Raw genomic sequence first — 26,310 nt, 5'->3', positions numbered from 1 at the left:
AACGAAATGTATTCTGGTGGATTTGATTTCGCTTATTTTTTATTTTTTATTTTTTTGTTAATAGTATTTAAGAAGAATATATGATCTTCATCTAGTTGTATCCCAATATTACAAACTGCTTGTAAAAAGAAAATAAATAAAATCGCACACAAAATTCATTATATAAAAAAAAAAAACAATTATGCAAATTCATCCAGTATTTTTGTTTTAAAAAAATAAAATAAAATTTTATTAATGGAAGCTGACAGCAGTCATTTTCGGCCTTATTAAATTCAATAGACAAGGGACATAACTTAAACAAACGAAGAGTCAACAAAGCCCCCCTCCCCCATGTTAAAAATGGCTTTCTAAATTTGCACAGGAATTTATTTTTAAAAAAAATACTGGATAAAATGTGTGTCAATTTTGGCGTACAGCTTTTTTTTTTTAACCAAACAGATCAATACATAAAAAATTTTATGCAATTTTTTTTGTTTGTTTTGTTTTTTTTCATTATTGGATTTAATATGGAGAAGCACCATATCTTGTATCAGGAACTTGATAAAAAAATAATTGATACGAGATATAAAAAACGAGAATTGAAACAAATCTGCACGAAGACATTCTTCAAAATCACTAGGATAAATTGAAAGAAAACCTTGAATGGAAGGACCCTGAAAGTGTGAGGCCTGTTTTCAGCTAAACGTCTTTTACTATTACTAATTCGGCATCGGGTAAAAGTAGGTTTTTCTTTTTTAGATAGGAAATTCTGTAAAAGAGAATCCATTCTGTTAACAAAATCTCTTTTTCTATTACGTGACTTACATAGTCCAAGAAACAAGTACAAGGAAAACATAAAAATAAGGTGACGCTAAAAAAGTCATGATTTGCAACGGTGAAAAAAGTTTAGCGAGCATAATGACAAAGCAAAAATACAGAAAAACTCACAGAAACTGGGTCAGAAATTCTTTGTTTTTTAAAAAGTTCTTTTGATGTTGGCATTCTGTAGACGTTCAGTGTAAATGGAGACGCTCTGATATTATTGTAGCTTTTTTGTTAAAACTGCAAAAGTATTTATCTAAGCTAGCACGAACGCCCGGCAAAGCACGGTTATAAAGTATTTTGATTCTTGTAAATTTCATATATATTATTATAGAGTTAATGTTCTATCGATTTTTATATGTTATAAAGTTGTGATTTCAAAAATAAAAAAATATATATCAATATAACTTGGGTGCATCAGCTTGAATCGAAACCGAAATAAAAACTTACAAAAATACATACATAACTTGATTTCCTTCAGCCATAACCGAAACCAAAACTTGGTAAAATTATTTATGACAAGAAATATGACAAGACCCGGATATAAACGCGATACAGAAAATAACACACACGCTATTGTATTAATACATATAGATTGTCAATCCTCATCTCAAAAATTTCCAAACTTGTACGTCTCTCTCTAAAAAAAAATTAAAATTCACAAGGAAAATCCTATTCAAATAAAAAGAAACATGGCAAATTGTTAATAGTTTTTATCTCACATGAAATTAATAAACTTACTGCAGAAATATTATCATAATTACAAAGTCAATCTCTACATGATTTTCTTGTAAATTTGATTGATTTGTATGCTTAGCAATACAGTTAACGCTTTTCTTTTTTTATGTATTTATAAGTCAGATGTAAGAAAATTGATTTTTGTATAAGAGTGTGTGGTTGTATAAAGAACTGCAGCAGCTCTCTTAAGCACATCTACAGCAGTTATAAACAAGCCAGCGTAAAAGTTAAAAAAAAATTAAAAAACTAACATGACTCACTATATTTATATAACAAGACATATGTTGCAATATTTTTTATCCATAATGGGGGGGGGTATGATCTCTTCTGAAAAATGAGAGATTCTATTTATAAACGCTGCTGATAGGAACTGATGAATCAAATTAATTTACGTTCTGCTATCAACCAATCAGAAACCAGAATTGTGCCAAAAAAATTGAATTTTTTAGCATTCCAGCACATAATTTTTTGTGTCAACATGAGAAAGATCTTTTGCTCTTTGCTTGCAAAATTATAAAGTCCAGAACTAGTACAGAACAAATTCTTCATATCCAGGACTTGTATAGAATAGCTACCCATTGGAAACTCTTCTGAAATTAAACATGGCTTATGTATATTAATACAATCCTGAAACAACTTTAGTTTTCTCTTTCTATTTTTCAATTTTCTTATCTTTAGGTTTTTACTAAGGATGGCGCATCCTACTGGATTCCAAACATTCATCCACCATTTCAGAAGCGTGGGTTCTAAGTGTTCCTTTCAACGCACTTGCTTTGACCTCTTTTGCATTGATTCACCAGGTATATTTGCCAGGTATTTTTTTAAATTCTTTTTCATGAACCTGCTAGCTCTTATAATTATTGGAATGATCGATAAAATTCTATTAAAATCGATTGAAGATAGAAAGCAATAAACTTTGGCATATGTAAAATTTGCTGGTGAATATTTTGAAGTCATTAAAAAGAAGATAACATTTGAGCACCTATAACAAACAGACCCTCTAATTAAATTTGTTTGATCTGCATCTGCTCTCAAAATGAAGTGTTTAGCATCCACACAGGTGTTCTTTTAGTGTTGGCATGTAATTGCACAGAAAAGTAGGATCTATTTTCATTTAAATTGGTAGTCAGAAATAACTTTCTAACTAAAATTAAAGTTTGAAAGTCGAGTATTCTACATCTAAAACTAAAAAACAAAAAAAAAAGGGCATTTCTCGAAGAAGCCATTATTTCATTAAAGACGACAAAAGTTTTTTGATGATCAATGTATTTATTTAAAGAAGCCTGCTCGAATGCTGAGAAAGTTTTTTTTTACAAAATAGTATGTCAACGTTATTTATACATATATGTGTGTGTGTGTGTGTGTGTGTGTGTGTGTGTATGTGGAAATATGTTTCTTTCAATTATATTTCACCTTTTATTTAAACCAATCCTTTAAATTATAAAGCTCAATATAAATACACAGCATATAACAAATAAATGACAAAAATCTATATTCTAAATTCCAAGATGTTGCCCATCTTACAATTTATTCCTTTAAGCACGTTGACATACACAATTCTTAACAGCACCTGTTTCATAGCACAAAATCATTCATTTAATATATCAATCAATGAATATATTCTGCCCATAACTCATGAGAAGAAAAAGCACCTATCATTTCATTGTAACTTGTAACTTTTATATTTAATTTTTTTTGCAGTAAAATATAGAATTTTTAAAACAAATATTTATTATTTGAACAAAGGAATACACGACATTTGAAGTTCTTTCCTTGATCCATGGATTTTCAATGTAAGACTCATCTCTTCAGAGGAAATGTCTTCAGAAAAAAAAAAAAAAAAAAACATGTGCTAAAAATATTCATTATGGATAAACATAATTTTGCTTTTTAGCACATATATTGAAAATTAATTAAAAATAGCTTTAAAAGAACATAGAAAAGGACAGTATTTTAAGGTGATCCAACGGGAGAGTTGGATTAAACAAGAAACAGGACAAATAGACTGTCTAATAGTGTATCTGGAATGCATTTGTTTTTTCTTGTTTAATCCAATTCGCCTATTGGATTACCTTAAAATGATGTCCTTTTTTATGTTGTTTAAAAAATATTTTTTTTTAAGCAAAATTATTTTCATCCATAATAATTATTTTGCTGAAGACATTTCCTCTGAAGAGATGAATCTTACATTGAAAATCCATTGATTAAGGAAAGAACTTCAAATGTTGTGTATTTCTTGTTGAAATAATACATTTTTGTTTTAAAATTTTATATTTTACTGCAAAACATTTAAATATAAAATCTACAATTTTTACTTTGATGTATCTTGTATATAAAATCTTTCCACTCACCAATATTTTGTAAGGCTGTGAACCACAAGATTAATTACTCTGTGATTTAATTCATTACATTGTTTGAATACACACACACACACACACACACACACACATATATATATATAATATTTTATGGGCATAAAAGTTATCCATGGATTCAAGCCTCTCCCTAACTAGCAGTCATCAGCATGGCTTGACTTTGGCAAGGATTGAACCCACAACTACATGGTCTAGCATTTTATCAGTGGCCTATAACGTGTTACCTAATAATGTGTACGTTTTTTTATGTTTATAAATATTATTATTTTTTTATAAAGTTAATTTTTGCTATTGTTTTTATTAACACTAGTAGAAGCATGGGAATGCTACCATTATATTCAAATTCACTTAAGAACCCAGTGGTAAAATGTCACTGATAACTTTTATGCATGGAAAAAATTATTAAAAGTTAAATGTATATAAATAAAAATATGCCTTGCTGAAAGGGACAACTTAATGCAAGCGTTTGCATGTAAGGGAGTAACATCTATCACTTAAGTCAAGTGAATATGAATACAACAATGGCGTTCCCATACTGTTAATATTGCTGAAATAAAAAACAATTAAAAAATTAACTTCGATTATTATTATTAAGTACATATTCTGACAGCAAGATAGTTTTAAGGAAACATTAAAGAACATTTTTCGATATTCATATTTCAAATTTTTCAGATTCTTCCACGGATTTAATAACAAAGAAAATATTGTCTTCATTTACAAGCCGCTGATGACGATGATAACGACGTCTGCAGAGTAAGGGAAAAAGTCAATTGGTGAGAATGAACATGTCTTTGTTATAGATTTCCATTTTTCCAACAAACTTTCTGGACAGATATTTAGGATAAAAGATTTTATTTTATATATTATATATATTATTACATAAATATATTTATGGAAAAAATTCTAAACCTTTGTTTCACAGATTTAAATATTCAAAATCTTTTTTTAATGAAAACTTACCGACTCACAGCGCTTAACCTTGATGCTTACCAAACTATTTAGCCAATCAAATTTAAACATATGCTACATTAAAAGGCATCCAAATTTGAACATATATTAGCTTAAAAAAGCACGATTTCTTTGATTTTTAAATCTAAATTTGACCAAATTTCTATAACTATGTATTTTGGAATCGAGTTAAAAATGCAACTATCCTATCATGTTTTTAACGAACTAAAACGTAAAGTTACATTATATTTCTCTTGGTCTATCTGTCCGTTCCACTTTTTCTCAGAAACTACTGACTCGATCTGGCTGAAATTTTGTATGGATCTTGGCTATGAGAAGGTGCAGCGAACTAAGTATCATAGTATCTGTCTGATACACAGTTTTTTTTTGGGGGGGGGTTACAAAGGCATCACCACTTGTCAAGGCCAAGAGGCCACAAGAGGATAAGAGTTAAAGAGTGTACAGTAGTCACAACAATACTACAAGTTTGGCATAAGGCACTCATTCTAAGTCAGCAGGTTATAACTTTTGCCTATTTATATATGTGTGTGTGTGTGTATATATTATATATATGTGTGCGTCGTGTGTATGTTTATCGGTAATATGGTATGTATATACGTATGCATATGTTTCTTTTTGTTTTAATGTTTATTTTCCATGACAATGTTAATTTTTTAGATCGTGACATATATAAAAAATGATGGATGCTGTCACACAAACAAACTAAAAGCAATGTACTTTTGTAGACCTAAAACTCCTTTAACGCGACTGTTGCTTACTGATGTGAAATAAAATAAAAAAAGAAGCTACATCTGTTTTGAGTTATTTTTTTATTTTATTTTATTTTTTTTTTTTGTTAATGATTAATGGTACTTGTTCAGACCTTGAACAAGTACCCTCATATTTTTCTATCTAAACTGTTAGTTTAAACACAGCAGTAGTCAATAATTATACCTTCACAAGAATTTTACTGCATTAACTATTACTTGATGTCCATAGTTGTTGCTTTCACTGTGTTTTTATACCAGTAATTTTACTCCTTGGACACGGCCCCTACGATTATATGGTTTCAGTATTTAATCTTAAGCTGCTATTAGGAGAATGTTTAGTACATTTCAATAAAGCAAAGATTTTTTTAACAACTAAAAGAAAGCTTATTTATTTAACGTCCAACATAGTCAAGTTAGTATTCATTTTTTCTCTAATTATATATAAGTATATGGATACTTATGAAGGCTGATAGCCATGCAGAAAACCAGAATTGTGACAGAGGGAATGAACAAAAGCAAATAATTGAAGACAATATTTAAGGTATAAATATTCACAATATATATTTATTTTTCAATAGATTTTTAATATATCATTTCATATCAATAAATATGAACTTTACTGTAAGATATTAATAAAATAGAAGATTATATATATTACTAAAGAGTCGCTGTTTATCAAGACCCAGATGCAATTCAAAGATAAAGGATGAGAACGTTAGGTGAGGCAACATTATGGCAATCAGTAGTAAACATTGGATAGGAATTTATTTAAGAAGACCACTAATTAAAACTTGTTTACATTGGATTTGAAAACGACCATGTTATAGTCAGCTAATAGGCAGTTCTGTAATATTGTGTTCTACAGATGAGCAGTTCTGGGGGAAAAAAAGCTCTGTTCATAGAATTTTCATTTAATTTTAGGCACAGATAGAAATTGCTGATAGTTGTTATAGCTCGTCGAGTGTTTGCTGTGAATGCCTGTAAAGCATTCCCAGCAAGAGTAAACCTCAGTTGAGTATTTGCCATGAAAATAATGATAGAGCAGAGACAAGCTTGCAATGTGAGAAAGAGGTAGCAAGGAGGGGAAAAGGACACCACCTATAAGATTTCAATATCGGTTCTGTACCTTATCCACTCAGGAAAAAATGCTCTGAGCAGCTCCTTCTATGCATGCGCAAATATACATTTATATCTTTAACAAGGTTATTTTGTAAAAGTTTTTGTATAGGTATGGATTTAGGTCAGATGGTAGCGAATAAGGCTGGAGAGGTAAATGTTGTGGTTTCGATTCTAGCTAATGGCATCTTAGTCATGTTTTTTTTTTAACTTGAAATCATTACTAGATATTGGGTACAATATAATAATCAAGAGAGTTTTGGCTCTATAATAATAATAAATATGAAATCTGCATGAATTATAATATCATATTTAAACATATTTTATGATCGGGCAATGCCAAGAGACATACTAGTATATCTATATATCTATAAAAGTGAAAATGTCTGTGTGTGTGTGTGTGTGTGTGTGTGTGTGTGTGTGTGTGTACACTTCCCTACCAAATAACTGTCAATTTTCAGTCTGCAGACTCAAAATTTGACTTACGGGGTATTGAGAGTTGGGAAAATCTTTTTAATCGGGTTTCAGCCAGAAATTTTGCTATTAAGGGATCAAAGTTCAACGATTTGACCTTTGAAAACTCTACCAAACAATTTTGGGTCTAAACACTTGAAATTTTAGATATAGGTTACTTAGACATGGATCTAACTTTATAATTTGATCTGAGCCCAAAACAATAAATGCTAAGGGGTTATAATTGGGGTCAAAGTTTTAAAAAAATTGACCTCTGCGGTGTCTACCAAATTACTCAGCCAATTTTTGGTCTAAACATTTGAAATTTTACATAAAGGATATTCAGACATGCAGCAAGCTTTTTAATCAGTTTTTGGGTGAAAATTTGGAAGGCAAGAGGTCAAAGTTTACAGAGTTGACCTTTGCAGACTCTACCAAACTCCTCCACCAATTTTGGGTCTAAACACTTGAAAGTTTAGATGTAGGTTACTTGGACATAGATCAAATATTTTAATTTAATTTGAGCACAAAACAATAAATGTTAAGGGGTCAAAATTGGGGGTCAAAGTTTTTTAAATTTGACGTCTGTGGTCTCTACTAACTTTTCTCTATGGTAGTTAAGGAAGCCTATTATATAGAAAGGCATTACCGTACATATTCACACTTTTTAATATATACATATGCACATAAAGTTATGAACCGTACATAGAGCCCGAGCAAAGCCAGGCGGAACTGCTAGTATATATATAATTATTTACTATAATAATTATTAAATACCTATTATAATTATTTACTATAATAATTATTAAATTCCTACAGACACTAGTGTTTCATCCATTCAGGAATCATCAGTGCAGGGTGTCACGATTAACACCATTCGATAGATTCGAACTCGGCGACAGAAGTCATCCCTGGCTTCATTAGCAAGGACCTAATCCATTCGGCTACTGTTAATCGCAAGAAATGCTGTTGAATTTAGACATTTATTTTTTTAATGCTTTTTAACGTCAGTCAGAGTTATCTAATCTTTATATGATGATCTGTGCATCAGAGCTAAATTGACCGACTTTAATTCAACTGAAAGTGCTCAACAATAAGAAACGAGTTTCTTAAAGGGGCTGACATATATATATATATATATATATATATATATATTTTTTTTTTTTTTTTTTTGAATATACATAAACGATCACACATATATGTATGTATATATATGTGCATATATGTATGTACACATATATATATATTTATATATAAACTAACAATAAAAAAAGAAAAAAACACTAACCTAGTTTTAAAACAGATCCTTTGTTCGATAAAATGCACGCCCATTGGCTGATAGGAAGGGGCGCAGTGGATACTAGAAAGCTGATTGGCTAACTAAATCCTCAATAGAAGAGGACCATATAAAAACGATAAACAACCACAGAATTCGCGCATAAGCCTGAGGAATCCTAGAGTGGATGAAACGCCGAATATTCAGTGTAGCTTAATCTCTGTATATATTTTATAAATTACTAACTAGCTCTACCTACGTATTGAGCACTTTTGAAGTAAATACTTATAGTTTACGCATAAATCTATACTTTCGTATATTAATTTTATGTGAGTAAATGAAGTAGTTTATATATATATATATATATATATATATATATATATATACATACACTCATAACATTTTATGTGAATACATGAAATATATATGTATATATATATATTAGCTGGATTAAATCATGTGTAGCTGCACACTGTTTACAAATGGAGTTGAAAGTCTTTTCACGCATACTTGTGAATTCCCAATACATGTATTAGGGAAGTTGCCACTTTTTTCTTTTTTTTTTTTAAGTAAAGAAAATTTGAAAACAGAAGAAATAATAAAATGGTATCTCCTCCCCCCCTCGCCGTTTGAAAAAGAAAAAAAAAAAATGACTCACTCCCTATGACGATTTTTAAAAAGATGTTTAAATCACTCATAAAGGTTTACTAAAGACATAAACAATACATTATGGGAATGTTCAAATTCACATGACATTTAAAAAAAAAAAAAAAAAAAAAACAGAGGTCAAGATGGGCGCAATAGTTTGTGGTGCTTATAAGCATGGAATACATAAGTGCAGTGGAATTACTGGTAGATTGAGAGACGAAAACCAGTTTATATACAAGTGTAAGAAAATGGAGATGGATGATAGATGTAAATAAAGTATATTTGGATGACTAAACTATTAAGGTTTTGTTACCTTTGTGATATCATTGGAACATAGGGTGGAGCAGGTGCTACTGTGATTGCAAGAGCAAGGAGTAGAGGAAGTAAGCTCAGGAAACTTCTGCCTTTACTAACCAACAGCATTACCATTGTCGACCACAGGAAGAGTCTATCAGGCATGTGTATGCAGTGTGATGATGTATAAGAGTGAAACTTGACCAGTGAGGATTGAGGACATGCATTGCATGGAAAGAAATGATGTGATAATGTTACGATAGATGTATAATGAGGGTCTTTAATGTTATACACTCCTCAAAACCCACTTCCACAACAACCAAGAGCAGGTCACTCCAAACAGACTTTCCCTCATCTATAGACAAGTGGAGATAACTCAACTGTCTTAACTAAGAGGATAACATTTAAGATAAGCTTAGTTGTGACGACCTCAAAGAAAAATTAAATCTAGAGTGTATAGGGAGATATGTGCAGAGCAGACAACTTTGATGGCATGACGATGTTGAAATAACAGATGAGAGTTTTTGGGTTACTAGATGTAGAACAGTTGCGGTAGCAGGTTCAGTTCGTGAGAGAAGGCCAAGGAAAACATGAGAGGAAGTGTAAAACATGAATTTGAAAGAAAGAGGCATAAATAAAGACCTGGCCAAAGATTTATGGAAAACGCCAGGTAGGCATAGAAAGTTTTACTTTATTTTCTGACATTTACAAACATTACAAACATAATTATATGGGGTTTGGCGCTGAGAGCAATTGCGTTTTGGGATCATTCTCTCTCTCTCTAGACACACACACACACACACACACACACACATGTACATATAAAAGAGATAGTATATTATATAGACATCTTTTGTTTCAATATTTACTTTAACAGTGCTCACTAGAGAAGTAGAGCTTCTTAAAAAAAAGTAAAGTGGTCAACTGTAGTCAAGGGTGACCCAAATGCTCTCTTTTTTCTGGCTACTACATCAAGATATAGGGAAGGGCGCAACTCCGTTTCAGGATTATTTCACTTGCCCTCCTCTTATAACACTCCAGAAATTGGCCGACGATTACCAACGTGTAGTTAGTGTAAAGAACGCCTCATGAAACATCGAGGAATCAGGCGTGTCATACATGTGAAGAACTAGTTTCAGATCAAAGAATTACTCTCATGGGAAAAAACAAACAAAGAAGAATAAAAACCAGGCACAACCAAAGAGTAGCCATCCAATCTCCAAACCTGATTTGCCCACAAGGCCATGCAACCGTTGTGGCGGACAACATTGGTCCGATAGATGTTTTTACAAAAACAAAATATGCAATGAGTGTGGCAAGAAAGGCCACAAAGCGACGCAAAAGGAACAAGATCGACACAAGGTTCGACAAACAAAATCTGACAGGGAAGCAGAGAAGAACCAGCGGAAATATATCACTGTTAATATCCTCAATAAGATAGTGGAGTTACAGTTGGATTCTAACTCAGACCTGTCCATTATCAACCTACAGACATGGAAAAGGTTGAAGAAACTAATCATGCATAAGATGAGTCAGCTCGAGCCGTGACAGGTGATAAAGTAAAATTTGAGGGAGAGCTGACAGTCCCTGTGACGTTAAATGGCGCTACAAAAAAAGTGAAAGTTTATGTACATAAGACATCTGAAAACCTCTTCAGAACTGATTGGATGGAGCGATTTTAATTGTGGGACCAACCGATGAACAAATTCTGCCATAAGGTAGAAGATTCGTCTACGGGGGCACAACGACTGAAGGAGTAGTTAAAAGTAAAAATTTCCAGAAGCTTTCTCAGCTGGTCTCAGAAAATGTACCAAGGCTATAACCAGGTTTGAACTGAAGGAAAACACTCTACCCATTTTTAAGAAGAAACAAAATGCCCCATTTGCAGTAACTGAGAGAGTCGATAAGGAACTGGATCACCCGGAATACTATCGAAAGTGAGCATTAGTGATTGGGCAGCCTCTACCGTATGTGACCAAAAAGACCAATCAGATTTGTCACATATTTATTTGTTACTGACCTCATCAATTATTCAAATACTGACACCACAACAGTTTTTTCCCCCTATTTTTATCAACTTTTGAAACATACTATTTAAATATTCTTACATTTTGTTTTGTTTTTTATAACCCTGGGCAAAGCCGAGTATCCCTACTAGTCTATACATGAATAGTTCTGGATATTTTTTGACAGGTAACATGTAGGCATATATGATTCATGCTTAAACAAGGAAGCGTTGTTTTCATTATGAAATAAATCAGTTACACACAACTTTCTATGGTTCAAACAAAATTGGTCAGGGATGCGGTATAATATGAGTAATTGAATCATCCATGCATAACTTGATTTAGATATTTTTTTTATTGACAATTTTAAGATCAGTTTTGGTTCAGTTGCAATGTCGTTTAAGACCACTTCAATTTTTACTGTGTCTGAAAGGTAAAAAAAAAAATCTGAACAAAGAATATAATTCAAAGAACAGAAAGTTCTTTAAAAGTGCAAAAGGTCAAGCCTCAAAATATTTCAAAACAATAAAGATCATTGACTTTTTTCAGAAAAACTGTGAAAACATGAGCCACACAATTAGACTTGTTAGTTTACAAAATGTTTTGTGTGGCGTTAAGATCGCGATAGATAGTCTTAAAAATACCAAAAATTGCTCCAATTTTTAATGTCAGTTTTGAGGTTGAAAAAAAAAAAAAAAGAGTTTGAGGTTTAATGCTCACCAAATGACAAAGAACTCATTAAAATTTGCAAAAATTATATAAAAGCAATAAAAATCATTAATCACTATGGCAAAAACGATGTGAAAATCGGGCTCATACTGTAAAGTTATTGGTTTAAAAAGTTTTGAATTGTTTGGAAATTAAACTACTTTAAAATTACCAAAAATTATGTTACTAATACTTGGTATCAATATCAACATAAATGCGTCAGTTTATATATATATATATATATATATATATATATATATATATATATATATATATATAAATACTTCATTTAATCACATAAATTAATATACAAAAGTATAAATTTATGCGTAAACTTTAAGTATTTACTTCAACAGTGCTCAATACGTAGGTAGAGCAAGGTAGTAAGTTATAAAATATATATGGCAGATAAGCTACACAGAATATTCTGCGTTTCATCCATGCTAGGATTCATCAGCCTGATGAATCCTAGTGTGGATGAAACGCGGAATGTTCTGTGTAGCTTAATCGCCATATATATTTTATAACTTACTAATATATATATATATATATAGCACTTTAAAAATAATACATAGAAAACCCATACAGGGCTCCTTTCGCAAACAAACTCATGAGGAGTTAATCATTGGTATAACACAGAAATATAAAACACAAATTAAATTATCACAAAAGAGCAAATACTCAGGGATATATGAGAAAAAACAAACAAATGGGAATTCGTGTTGGGTTACGTTTGGTTTTTGGTATAAAATCTGCATCCCCTGATCATGAAGGATAGTTTGCCATACATCACACAAAGCAATGTTATTTATGAATTCAATTGCCAATGCGCTGCTTGCTATGTGGATCGAGCCTCCTTAAATTGGCAGACACGCATTAACTAGCATATCCCACTCTTCTACTTTGGAATCTGCCAATAGTCAACACCTAATCGAAAATCCAGCTTGTGCTAATGCATAATGGATTATTTTAGAATCTTGCACCGGGCTGATTCTCAAAATCATTTAAAGATTTTGGAGTTAATCTCAGTTATTTCACGTAGACCCTCTCCGTTGACAGAGGAATTTATTAAATCATTAGACTTGCTAAGGGATATATTTTAGTCGTTCCTATACCCCCTCCATCTTTTTTGTACATACATTATAAATAATTGAATATATGTATTATTTTACATGAATTCCCATGCATTTTTTTATTCTCATATATCCCTGAGTATTTGTTCTGTAATAATTTTTTGTGATAATTTGTTTTTTGTATTTCTAAGTTATACCAACGATTAACTCCTGATGAGTTTGTTGGTAAAAGGGGGCCCTAGGGTTTTTCCGTGGATTATTTTTAAAGTGCTATATAAGCTTGGTACTGTAAAAAGTTTATATATATATATATATATATATATATATATAGTAATTTATAAAATATATATGGCGATTAAGCTACACTGAATATTCTGCGTTTCATCCACTATAGGATTCGTCAGGCTTATGTGCGAATTCTGTGGTTGTTTCTTGTTTTTATATATGTTGAGGATTTCACAGAATTCGCGCATAAGCCTGACGAATCCTATAGTGGATGAAACGCAGAATATTCAGTGTAGCTTAATCGCCATATATATTTTATAAATTACTAACTAGCTCTACCTACGTATTGAGCACTTTTGAAGTAAATACTTAAAGTTTACGCATAAATTTAATATACGAAAGTATAGATTTATGTGAGTAAATGAAGTAGTTATATATATATATATTTCCCCAAAACCTCTGGCCTTGATGAAAGGGAGACTAAAACATGCTGTTATGGTTTCAAATAATCTGAAATAACAGCAAGGGATGACTTGATTCCAAATATTTCTCATATATTATATCTCCCTCTTTTGGAAATAGAGTACGATTATGAATGTCTCTAGTGTCAAATAATCTATATACACTGTGAAATTTACTTTATGTATGAAAACAAAAGAAGGGAGATATAACATATGAGAAATATTTGGAATCAAGTCTCCTCTTGCTGTTATTTCAGATCATTTGAAACCATAGCAGCAAATTTTAGTCTCCCCTCCATCAAGGCCAGAGGTTTTGGGGAAATATCAGATATTTTGTAATTCATATGCAAAACTAGGAAAACAAATGATTATAATTGAAGCATTTTATGGCTGTAAAAAAGTGCCAAAAATCGGTTCTGAATGATGGATGATCCTCTTAATTTGTGACTTTAAGGGCAACTGTCACATAGCCTACTACACAATTCAGGTCATTACCTTTCCAATAAGACTTCATTTGTAAAATTCTAATCAACAGATTAGGAACTTATAAAAACTGATATTTGGAACTTATAAAATTATCAAAAACTCATAGCCAAATTGAATATTGAAATGCTCATATATTTGGTTCTATGAGATGAAACTACATGAAAATTTGCAGGCTTTTTGAAGATTATAATATTATTCCATGGTTAAAATTTTATGACAATTGGTAAAAAAAAAAACTATATTTTCAAACCAATAAAATATGCCCAAATTTGCCTAGATTTGTATATATATAGTGTCCTGGCAAGCTAGCTCTAGTTTTGCTGCTTTGGGATGAATTTTGTTTAGTTTTTTTTTGTTTTTTGCTTGGTTGTCTCCCCTGTCAGGCCACTAATATATATATATATATATATATATATATATATATATATATATATATATATATATCAGTAGAATACCAAATTTATAACATAATCAATATTTTGTAATCATACTCCAAAGATTCAGTATCAACAAATATTGTGTACATATGTTTCAGACGTTCACCCCTAACAATATATATCACCACTTGGACATAAGGGGCTACTATTTGGGACCATGTCTATGAAAGATTAATAAGATGTTAGTTTACGTTACATTTAAACTTCTGCATATCAGTACAGTCAGGGAAGCAGGTAGTAGGAAGGAAATTCCAAAGTCTGTTTGAGGGAATAAGCTAATAGAGTAGAAAGGTTTCTAGCATTTAGGGGCCTCAACAGTGAAGGGGTGAGATTTTGTAGCTAATTCGGTTTGTCAGGGATATGTATGTCGAGGGTGGCATAAGTGCAATGAGTTCATCAGAGCACATTCCATTAAAATATTTGTAAAACAGGCACAGAGATGCAACACTGCAGCGATGGGACAGGGGCTTGAGCTTAGTTGACAAAGTGGGACCTATTAGATTGAAAACTCTTTTTTTGGACTCTATCCAAGAGAAAGAGGCTAGTGGTAAATGCTCCAGCCCAGATGTGGCAACAATACTCCATGCATGGGTGAATGATGGCTTTGTAGAGGTACAGGATACTCTCAGGTGTAAGTAGTTTTCTAGCACGATAAAGGGAGCCCACCTTTTTTGCAGCAACCTTCACAATGTCTTCAATGTATTTGTTTCGGTTCATATTGCCTATGAATGCTAGGCTAAAGAGTGTGAAGGAAGAGTTCTCGGTTAGAGTGTTCTTTGTCATGGATATCGGTGGTTGGATAGGCGTCTTGTAATTGTTAAAAGAGAAAAACTTAGTCTTACTAGCATTAAATGTTACCATCCGTTTGCAGCCTAATTTCACTACGGTCTAATAATTACATCCTTAGCATAAAAGATCCTTTATCAACTCCTTAGAGGTCAAGCAATTGAATTGTTAAATGATGGCGGACGCATGAAACAAAGATAACCAACAAAATTAAGAAACTTTTGTTTTATATACTTTTTCCTTTTTGCAAGGCAAGCAGCTGTAATAATTGGATTCGAAAGTCAAGTGTATATATATATTTTTTTTAATATATTTTTTTATATTTTTTTTAATATATTTTTTTATATTTTTTTTTATATATTTTTTATATATATTTTTTATATATATTTTTTTATATATATTTTTATATATATATTTTTTATATATATTTTTTATATATATTTTTTTATATATATTTTTTTTTATATATTTTTTATATAAATTTTTTTATATATTTTTTTATATATTTTTTATATATTTTTTTTTATATATTTTTCAAAAAAGATGGATTTACTCTTAAAAGTATCATCATTCAATACCTGCAAACAAATATATGAAATGCATCATTTTTAAAATGTGAGGTTAGAAAGAACGATCACGTGCGAATTTGTATTTTTTTTTTTAAATAAACAGATATTTATTTATTTAAAGTTAAAATTTTTTGGCTTATAAAAAAAGCCTTCATCAGGATTTTAATAAGCCGAAAATTTTAAACTTTAAATAAATAAATATCTGTTTATTAAAAAAAACATACAAATTCGCACGTGATCGTTCTTTATAACTTCACATTTTAAATTCCATTGTCCCTGTGCTTCTTAAAAGTGGATTAATACTTATACTACACATTCGCGCACGAACAGCGCTTACCACTGGACTTACAATACACAACCACTCTGCTAAACGATACCATGGCACGTAAGAAAAAAAAAAAAATATTGTATTGTTTTTTAAAAAAAAAATCCTGATGAAGGCTTTTTTATAAGCCAAAAATTTAAAACTTTAAATAAATATCTGTTTATCTAAAGGAAATGCAAATTCGCACGTGATCGTTCTTTCTAACCTCACATTTTAAATTCCATTAAAAGTGGATTAATACTTATACTAGCATCATTTTTTTTTATGTTTAATTATCACAATTAGAGTCTCGTCCTCAGTACTTGTATAGATGCAATCCCATATAATCTTAAAACTTCTCATTTAACTACATCCAAATTCCACAAAGAGATTTCATTTTATTGTAAAAATTGTCTGCACTTATTTTCCCCTTTTTGATTGCTATGAACATTTTTTAAAATTAATTCATTTTAAATTTATTAATTTTAATTAATCTTAAAAAGTTATTTAAATAAAACATTTTGTCTCTGAATATCTTTCTAATTCACTTTAATATTGAATTACATTAATATTGAGATACCTTTGAAAATACTTTCCTTTATAACTATAACAATCATTTTTTAAATTATAAATTTAAATATACGGAAATACTTTGGTTTATTTTAATTCTCATTAGCATCTTACGTTATAATATTATGAAATACTGCTCTGTTATAAATCTATTCTAGTTCAATCAAATTTTAAATATTTAATTTATTTTAAATTATCAATATCAATTTTGTTTACTGCAATTAAAATAATATATACTTCTTTATCCTTGTTGGTTACTTATATTTTTTACTGCAAATAAAAAAATAAATAGCGTAGGAAAATATCCAATAGCCAGGTTTAATTTTCGGGGGATTAGTTGAATTATATAGACTTGCGTATTATAATAGTATAAAACTGTGAAAATGCGTTGTCACATAGATGTTTATGCTTTTTTTTTTTTAATTTTCTTCCTTTGAAGATTGCAATGCTGGGTATGGAGCAGTCAAACCAGCTGCCAACATTGCCCTGCTTTTTATTGAAACCAACCGAGAGCTCTTTTTAGTATCCTCGTTATTCCCTTAAGTGCAATTGTCTGAATCTCTTTTGGTTCACCAGGAATATTAGTTAGGTAGGACTTCAAGTTCTTCTTCATAAGCCCTATTCATGTGTTAAACAAACAAGAGGACATCAAATAGCATTTTTTGAGTCTTTGGAATAACTCGACCAAGAATTGAACCCCAGTTTCACAGCCTATTAGCGAACACTCTTACCACTGTGCCAAATGGACCAGTATATAGACTTACACTATATTTACATACATACCAATCAAAATATAAGCACCTTTCACCTCTTAACATTCTCTCCCCTATCACACCTCAAAAAGTGAGTCTGCTTCTTGGAAAAAAGCTTCTCTTGTCTTTTTCTAGAAAACTCCAGAAAAAGATATTTTCACTCAAGGGACCTACTGGAGAGTTAACGTTTCCTTTTTATTCATTAAAAAAAAAAAAAAAAAAAAAAAAAAAAAAACCTGCCAAAACCAAGATCAGAATGTTAAAGACGAATCCAGATGTTATTTGTTGAGTAGAAATAGCAAGGTGAATCAGTGTTGCCCGGTTACAAACAAAAAAATATAGTTTTTTTTTTAAACCTTTCTTGTAATTTTGAATATTATACTATTTTTTTTTGTGTAGGGTATTTTTTCACTAATGAAACACTGTTTATCAAAGCTAAAAGCAATTCAAGGAGTAGGGTTAATAAGATTGACAGATTGAAAGCCGAATGATAAATATTATAAGAGGATTGAAAATGATGAATGGAATGACTTATGATGACAGTTTATAGCAAATATTAATTATTATTTACTCACTAGGTGCACTCTTCCTTTATAGCAAAGTGACAACAAGTCTATAAAGATTTTTGGTACACTTCACTTTTTTTGATAACCATTGTAAGTCATTTTGCATTCTCGCAACAGCTATTTACCATTGAATTCCTGCTGATAATGGTCACTGGCTTTCTCTAGAATTTGAGTGATAATAAGCCTTCTCTAGTTTCTAGTACTCCATACTCTTTCAGTGGAGGCCTGGATAATGCTTTCCCCTCCTTGGTCTTTCCATTCTCCTAGTCTCTTCACAACCATTTTCTGTGGTACTAACCGACACTAGTATCAGTATGCTTTTAAAGATAGATCCCCATAACTATATATATTCTTAAACTACATTATCCAGAGTATTTAAATATGTATATTTCATTTTCATTAAAGAGAGTACACGAATATTGCATGGATGCATGTGCGTTTAGCATTCATGAAAAGAAATGATTTTTTTATTTTATTTTATTTATAACTTATAAAATTTTATCTCGTTCAACCAGATCAGGCTGCCTGAAGATACTGATTCCTGACTAAAAATGCACCAAACATTGATGTTATTTTTTTTCTCTTTGCAAAACTCAATTATGTTTTGCAAAGCAAAAAAAAAAAATTCTTTAAAGCAACCAAACCAAACATGGTGAAGGGTTTGAAGATATAAAGAACTTTAATCACAGTAACCTTTTCCTAAATTATTGGATTGAGCATAAAATAATCCGGAAAGGATTGATATGCCATGAAACCAAATAAGAAAATTTTAGAAATGCTAATATGGAATTCAGGACCTCAAGCAATGTTACAGGAAACACTGTGTTTTGAAGGTTTAAAAATTTACTGAAAATGATTTTGATAAATGCCACGATACTTAAACCATCTCTCATCCAATCGATGCAAAAATATAAATCTAAGGAAAGACAGAGTATACAATGAACAGATGCTAATAATAAAAATAGCTGAAATCTTAAAGATCAACCCACATAAACTGCGAACGTTAACCAGGAATACAAATAAAACAATGGCACAAAATGAAACACCACATGAACCCAAGAGATTTGAAACTGCAAGAAAACTCATTACCCCCCCCCCTCCCGGAAAAAAATGCAATGATTGCGCCATTCTCGACTGATACCACATAAAATGGTTGTAAAGAGCTAAGGAGGATAGAAAGATCGAGGAGGGAGAGCACTAACCAGACCTCCACTGGAAAGTGCACAGAGTACTAGAACCTTGGGAAGGCTTATTGCCATTCAAATCCCGGAGAAAACCAATGATTGTTGTCAGCAAGAAATCAAAGGTAAGCAGTTGTTATGATATCGTCAGTGATGATGACTCATCTGAACACTGCAAGAAGAAAAAAGGAGGAGAAGCGAGAGAAGGAGTAAGAGAAGGAGTAAGAGGTAAATCTTTGTTACCACATAGCATTTAAAAGAAAAAAAATATTTGCAAAACAAACTTCACTTATGACATAGAAAAATAAACCTGACACCTATGAAAATAATTCATGTTGCAATATTTTTGATATACTAGGGGGGTATGATCACAGAAAGTCGTAAGGTTTTACTTATAGACACTAGCAATAGGAACTAACCAATCAAATAGAGCCACGTTCTGCTAGCAACCAATCAGAAACCAGAATAGTTTCATAAAAATATTGAATATTTTAACATTCCAGCACATAATTTTTCTGTGTCAACAATCTTTGCCTGCAAAATTATAAAGTCCTAGATTTATACAGTACAGCTACCAAAAGTTCTTCATCTCCAGGACTTGTACAGTAATAGCTACTCGTCTGAAATTAAGCATGGCTTTCAATTCAAGAAACCAACTGTAAAGATTAGGTTAAAGTAAAAATATCAGTCACTATGCATGATACCAAAATAGATACAAGTTTAATTAACAGATTCGCAGTATTTTTTTAAGGCACCAGTTACAAAATATGTGATGTCACCAGATACGAAAGCGAAATTCCAAAGCTTCCAAAATTTTCCTATTTGCTTCCACTTTTGTTTTTATATGGATTAAAATATAATAGTACTAGCATTTCAGCCCGGCATTGGCCGGGTGTTTGGAGGTATATATTGAGCAAAAAAAAAAAAAAAGTTGTAGTAGGAAGGCAGGCTCGAACTCGTACCATGAAGGAGGAAAAGAACAGGAAAATAAACGTATCGTCTTTGCTGTTACGACCACCGCCAAATCGGAAATGCCTAGACAATCGAAAGGAGAGGATGACTTTCAAAAATATAGGCAAAAAAAGTGACCCCCTCCCCCTGTAGAAAAGTGCCCAGTTGAAGGTGAAGATATTAATGTTTTTAGCCAATTTTTCGATATTTGTCGTCTGAAAGGTCGAACTTTAAAACGATACTGATCTTGGTAAAATCCGTCGCCTCTGTCGAAAGTTTTAGGCAGACATGCAAACATACATACATACATACATATATTTATATATTGATAACTAAAATTTTTTTACCAAAACCGATTAAAAAGCTTTCCCTATCTCTGAATACCCTTTATGTCAAATTTCAAATGTTTAGACCAGAAATTATCTGAGTAATTTGGTAGAGACCGCAGAGGGCAAATGTTTTTTAACTTTGACCCCTATTATGACCCCTTAACATTTATTGTTTTGGGCTCAAATCAAGTTATTAAGTTAGATCCATGTCCAAGGAACCTATACCTAAAATTGAAGTGTTTAGACCCAAAATTGTCAGGAGTTTGATAGAGTTCTCAAAGGTCAAATCGTTGAACTCTGACCCCTTAACAACCAAATTTCTGGCCGAAAACCGATCACATAGATTTTCCCAAATCTCAGTACCCTGTATATCAAATTTCGAGTCTGTAAACTAAAAATTGACAGAGTTATTGCGTAGGGAAATGTACACACACACACACACATTCACTTTTATAGATATATAGATAGATTAAACTGTTATTTAATAGTAATAAATGAATTATTAATAGTATTAGTATTTGTTGCTGAGAACAAGTGGCAACATTTTAATTTATATCTGCTGCTGAGAATGAACATGGTTTCCTTCTAAAAGCTATCTCGAGTAGGATAAAATATATTTCCAAAGAAATTAAATTGAAGTCCACTTTTTGTTAAGAACATGGTGCAATAATAAAAAAAAAATGAAAAATTAGCTAATCAGAATCAAATATCGATCTGCCAGATTCAAAAAATATCAACGACAAAATCAGAGAAATAAACTGACTTTACTTTAATTATATAGAAAAAAGAAAAAGAAATAGACCGGCTTTACATTTTTTTTTATGATATAAGATAATATATATTCCTTGCCTCAAGAATTGAGAAACATTGTTAGATCTTTGGAAAAATTGATGAAAAAAAAATGCGGACAGTGCAGGAACTATTAAATTAGAGACTCTTTTTTTTTTTTAGATCCTGTCTAAAAAGGGAGACTAGTGGTTGATGCACCAGCCTAAATGTGACAATACTTCATAGGTGAATGGTGGCTTTGTAAAGATATAGGATACTAGCAGGTGTGAGAAGCTTTCTAACACAGTAGAAGAAGCCAATTTTTTTTGCAGCAGACTTGGAAAATGTCTTCTATGTATTTGTTCCAATTCATGTTATCTGTGAATGTTAGGTCGAAGACTTTGAATGTTTAGATTCTGAGATAGAGTACTATCAGCCATGGTAATCGATGGTTGAAAGATTTCTTATAGTCGTTAAAGCAAATGACCTTTGTCTTAGCGTTAAATGTTACCATCCGTTTATGACCCCATTCCACTATAGACTGGAGGTTATTTTCTAAGGATTGAGCCATTGTCTTGGATATATGAGCGTTCACACATGTCAAGGTTAGAGCATGGTGTTATCAGCAAATGCACCCATCTCTGACACAATTTCATTAGGAAGGTCGTTAGTGAAAATCTGGAAAAATAAAGGTTCAAGGATCAGACCTTGGAGAACACCTGCTTTAATGTTAGGTTGTTTGGATCTACAGCCATTAAGGACAACCTGGATTTTTCTTTTAGCTAGGAAGGGTTTAATAACATAAAATATTTCTCCAGTAAAAACAACATCATAACCAAATGAAATAGTATGTTATGTACGAAACCATGAACACTTCACAGCTATTCTAGGACAATAAGGAGTATCGTCATGATATGGCATTTGATGTCCGAAGTATGTCCTTCTATATGCAAAGAATTTCCTCAGAATGCTAAATCATCAGGTAAGTGTGAAAAGGAGTTTCAACTACAACAGGTTTTTATAAAAACGGCTTTAAGAAAAATAATGTTTTTCCCTTTCTGTATGCTCTTACTCTTCTGTCAATCTATTTATCCATCAGATATATGTGACTAATTAGTTAAAACTAATGAGATACTATCAAAGTTCTCCCCCCCCCAAAAAAAAGTGTTAGGAAGTAAAAGAAAGAAGAAATAAGTTAATCAACAGAACAAAAGTTTAGGATGTGAGGTTGGTAGAAAGACAATGGGGAAAGTTGTTCACGAAGACACACAAAAAAAAGTTGAAATAGGATTGTTAATCAAGGTGTGGCAGTAAATAGGACAAAAGACCTGACATAGAGGTCGGTATACTTAGAGTTACTTTATGAACAGTTTTAGGGTGGGAGTGAATTATGACAGTTAAGGACAGTTTACATGGAGTCTTGGGACAATTGAAGACATTTTTAAGTTTGGGACAGTTAACAGCAGATTGTGGCACAAAACAGATGAAGAGACGAGTCAACGTCAATAACAAAGAAGCCTCTACAAGCGACTACATTGTGGACGTTAACACTTAGTTATTTTCTACGATGGTGTAACACGTGCAGCCAGAGCCCAACTGATATTTATGGAAGGTGTCGGAGTTTGTGTTTTCTGTGTTGGAGTCTTGTTTCTCTTGCGCTGTTTATTTTTATACTTGTGAACTCATGCTCGCCTCGTTGGTAGTCACCAATGTGAGAGACAAGGATATGGCCAGAATGAGAATGGAAGCTGAAAGAGAAGAAGACTACGGAAACAGGATTGGGGTTGGCGATTGCTGTTGAGCAGGAAAAGCACATGGCGTCACATAAAGACAGCTAAAGAAAACGAAGCTTAGTAAATTAGGTTTGACAGTTTCTTTTCGAAAAACATTCTTCTGATATTTCGGTGCAAACACTGCATTAACTAGGAGGCCGTATGTGCTATTGGATTATGTTTTAGAAGTACCTAAAAAGAAAAGAAGTATATTTATTCATAAAGTGATGTATCAACAGTGATAGGAAAAAATGAATAGATTTCTTGTTTGATATTTGTTCTTTATTAATACGTAGGGTTATATTCAGTTTTTTTTTTTTTTTTTATTTATTCAATTTTCCCCCAAAACAAGGCACAGTGCCACTTTGAAGTAAGGGGCTACTATAGGGAACATAAGTTGCAGGGACATTATGAAGGGAGACGAGCAGCAATATGTCTGTTCACATTACACTTGAACTTCTGCATGTCAGTACAGTTGGGAAAGTAGAATCCCGAAAAGGAGTCCGAAAGTCTACCAGTTCTAGGGAAGAAACTATTGAAGTAGAAGGCTTTCTTACACCTAGGGATCTCTACTGTGTAGGGGTGGGATTTAGCTACTTGTCAGGTTTGTCAGAGATATTTACATCGAGGGGGTACAAGGGCTTGTAGTTCGTCAGAGCATTTACCATTAAAATACTTGTAGAACAGGCAGAGAGATGCAACATTTCGTTGATGGGACAGAGGATGAAGTTTAGATGACAGTTCATAACCTATCAGGTTGGCAACTCTCTTTTGAACTCTGTGTAGGAGTGAGAGACTAGTAGCAGATGCTCAAATGTGACAACAGTACTCCATACATGGGCGAATGGTGGCCTTATAGAGATACAGAATACTTTCAGATGTAAGTAGCTTTCTAGCACGTTAGAGAGAGCCCACCTTCTTTGCAGCAGCCTTGGTAATGCTCTCAATGTATCTGCTTTGTATATGTTACGTCACACTGGTTGACTTCGTGCATTTCAACCTTTCTGTAGGAAATTAGTCTTTTATACCGTTTTATGTTGCTCCTCAATTCAAATCAAATCCATTTTGGACGGTTTTAATGCATTTGGAAAGATTAGATGAGTGAAACATTAAGTTTTGTTAAAGTCCATCAGTTCACGAATTCCAACGATGCCATTTACCTAGAACATTTAATTTTAATGGATTTTTTTTCATTGAAAATAGTTTCACTGTATTTCTCATAAAACTATATAAAAAACAAAACAAAACGTCATGAAGTTAGATACACCGGCGGCAAAAAGAAAGTCCGCACTTGTAAATTTTCAAAAACTGCAAATTTAAGCTAAATTTAATGTAACTGTTTAAACAAACTATACCTCATTTAATTAGCCTTTTATTCTTCTATAATTTTACCTGGTCATATTGGACTTTTAATTGAAATATTCTAGTGTTCACGGCAATTTTAAAAAATAACTTCAAATTGAGAAGACAAAAAGAAAGTTCGCACAATAGAAAAATTATTATTTAAATGTAACTTTAGGATATTAATACAACACAAATACAACAGGAACACAATGAACTAGTTTATATTTAGTAGCATAGCCCTTTTGAAATTTGACAGCCTGCAATCTTTTGGGAATTCATTGAATTAGACTGCAGCAATACACTGGGGAAAGGGCATCCCACTTTTCTTTAATTTTTGTCCAAAGTTCTTCCAAATTTGAAATTTTATCATTGTATAACTGTTGCTTGATGTAAGGTCATACATTTTCAATAGGATTGAGGTCTGGAGATTGTGCAGGCCAATCCAAACATGGAATATCATGCTCTTCCAGGAACCTCTTGAAATTGCCGGCTGTGTGAATGAGAGCATTATTCTGCATGAACATGGGATTATCATCCAAATTCCGACCAAAGTAGGGTAGAAAATGTTCAGTCAACATATTAATGTACTTGGTTGAATGAATTCGACCTTACAAGCGAACTATAAGCCCTGAACCATTGGTACTAATAATGCCCACACCAAAACTGAATCTCCACCACCCTGTAGCATTGAAACTGAGCACCTAGGATTAAATTCTTCATCTTTCCTCCGATGGACGTACTGCCTACCATCACTCCCTAGCCTATTGAACTTGCTTTCGTTGCTAAAAAGCCCTTTTGACCAATATGAAGAGTCATGATCTTTATTGCATCTGATGAAGTCCAGACAGCACTTTCTGTTCTTTACAGAAATCATTGGCTTGTGTCTTGCAACATATCCTCGCAAATTAAATTCCTTTAATCTGTTCTTGACAATAGAAAGAGAGCACTTTTTAATAAGATTGCACTGTTGTTGGATTTGGGGAGTCGTTTCAAATCTGTTTCTTAGGCTGCAGATCTTGATAGCATGGTCTTCCCTATTAGAAGTAACTCTAGTACAACCAGATTTAAGAGCATCACAAACACTGCCAGTGTTTTGGTGCTTTTGCACAGTCTTTCATATCATTTTCTCATCACATTTCAACCTGCGGACGATTTCTTGATTGGATAAACCAGAAAGGTGGAGATTAATGAGCTTCTGACGATCACTAAGAGAAAGTCGTGGCATATGGACTAAATGTTCCGTTGTATAACCTGGAACAACAACAATTACGATTAGAGATGCTTTGTTTTCTCTTGGTGGATATTTAAAACTGATTTAGGGGCGATAATTTAAGCTGGTTTTAAGCAAATTTGTTGCTGCGGACTTTTTTTTTGTCTCCTCAATTTTAAGTTATTTTTTAAATTGACGTGAACACTAGAATATTTCAATTAAAAGTCAAATATGAACAGGTAAAATTATAGAAGAATAAAAGGCGAATCAAATGAGGAATAGTTTGTTTAAGCAGTTACATTAAATTTAGTTTAAATTTGCAGTTTTTGAAAAAATTACAAGTGCGGACTTTCTTTTTGCCAACACTGTATGTTTATATATTTATATGTATAG

At 32.0% G+C, this 26,310-nt stretch overlaps 1 protein-coding gene across 3 annotated transcripts in view; it reads right to left on the bottom strand.

Annotated features, from left to right (window-relative positions):
- The window catches only part of LOC145293291 (elongator complex protein 4-like), a 328,271-nt gene that overhangs the window by 161,107 nt on the left and 140,854 nt on the right, over positions 1-26,310 (bottom strand). The window contains exon 1 of one of the 3 annotated variants that reach the window (XM_080139897.1): positions 928-1,057. The exons of the other annotated variants lie outside the window; for them this stretch is intronic. The gene's annotated coding sequence lies outside the window, so the exon portion shown is untranslated. Of the gene's footprint in view, positions 1-927; positions 1,058-26,310 lie in introns of those variants that run through there. 3 annotated transcript variants of the gene reach the window in all.

The sequence above is a fragment of the Euprymna scolopes genome, chromosome 14, assembly GCF_053919585.1.
Source record: "Euprymna scolopes isolate OS-2025 chromosome 14, ASM5391958v1, whole genome shotgun sequence".
Taxonomy (NCBI): domain Eukaryota; kingdom Metazoa; phylum Mollusca; class Cephalopoda; order Sepiida; family Sepiolidae; genus Euprymna; species Euprymna scolopes.
The sequence above is the reverse complement of the archived record's forward strand: the minus strand, read 5'-3'. Positions and strand labels throughout refer to the sequence as shown.